Raw genomic sequence first — 1,422 nt, forward strand, 5'->3', positions numbered from 1 at the left:
CGCTGATACAAAGCACCGAAGCTGAAATCGTTATAGGTACAGAAAGCTGGCTGAAGCCAGAGATAAATTCTGCCGAAATTTTTACAAAGGCACAGACGGTGTTTAGAAAGGATAGATTGCATGCAACCGGTGGTGGAGTGTTCGTCGCTGTTAGTAGTAGTTTATCCTGTAGTGAAGTAGAAGTGGATAGTTCCTGTGAATTATTATGGGTGGAGGTTACACTCAACAACCGAGCTAGGTTAATAATTGGCTCCTTTTACCGACCCCCCGACTCAGCAGCATTAGTGGCAGAACAACTGAGAGAAAATTTGGAATACATTTCACATAAATTTTCTCAGCATGTTATGGTCTTAGGTGGAGATTTCAATTTACCAGATATAGACTGGGACACTCAGATGTTTAGGACGGGTGGTAGGGACAGAGCATCGAGTGACATTATACTGAGTGCACTATCCGAAAATTACCTCGAGCAATTAAACAGAGAACCGACTCGTGGAGATAACATCTTGGACCTACTGATAACAAACAGACCCGAACTTTTCGACTCTGTAAGTGCAGAACAGGGAATCAGTGATCATAAAGCCGTTGCAGCATCCCTGAATATGGAAGTTAATAGGAATATAAAAAAAGGGAGGAAGGTTTATCTGTTTAGCAAGAGTAATAGAAGGCAGATTTCAGACTACCTAACAGATCAAAACGAAAATTTCTGTTTCGACACTGACAATGTTGAGTGTTCATGGAAAAAGTTCAAGGCAATCGTAAAATGCGTTTTAGACAGGTACGTGCCGAGTAAAACTGTGAGGGACGGGAAAAACCCACCGTGGTACAACAACAAAGTTAGGAAACTACTGCGAAAGCAAAGAGAGCTTCACTCCAAGTTTAAACGCAGCCAAAACCTCTCAGACAAACAGAAGCTAAACGATGTCAAAGTTAGCGTAAGGAGGGCTATGCGTGAAGCGTTCAGTGAGTTCGAAAGTAAAATACTAGGTACCGACTTGACAGAAAATCCTAGGAAGTTCTGGTCTTACGTTAAATCAGTAAGTGGCTCGAAACATCATGTCCAGACACTCCGGGGTGATGATGCATTGAAACAGAGGATGACAAGCGTAAAGCTGAAATACTAAACACCTTTTTCCAAAGCTGTTTCACAGAGGAAGACCGCACTGCAGTTCCTTCTCTAAATCCTCGCACCAACGAAAAAATGGCGGACATCGAAATAAGTGTCCAAGGAATAGAAAAGCAACTGGAATCACTCAACAGAGGGAAGTCCACTGGACTTGACGGGATACCAATTCGATTCTACACAGAGTACGCGAAAGAACTTGCCCCCCTTCTAACAGCCGTGTACCGCGAGTCTCTAGAGGAACAGAAGGTTCCAAATGATTGGAAAAGAGCACAGGTAGTCCCAGTCTTCAAGAAGGG

The sequence above is a fragment of the Schistocerca cancellata genome, chromosome 5, assembly GCF_023864275.1.
Source record: "Schistocerca cancellata isolate TAMUIC-IGC-003103 chromosome 5, iqSchCanc2.1, whole genome shotgun sequence".
NCBI lineage: Eukaryota > Metazoa > Arthropoda > Insecta > Orthoptera > Acrididae > Schistocerca > Schistocerca cancellata.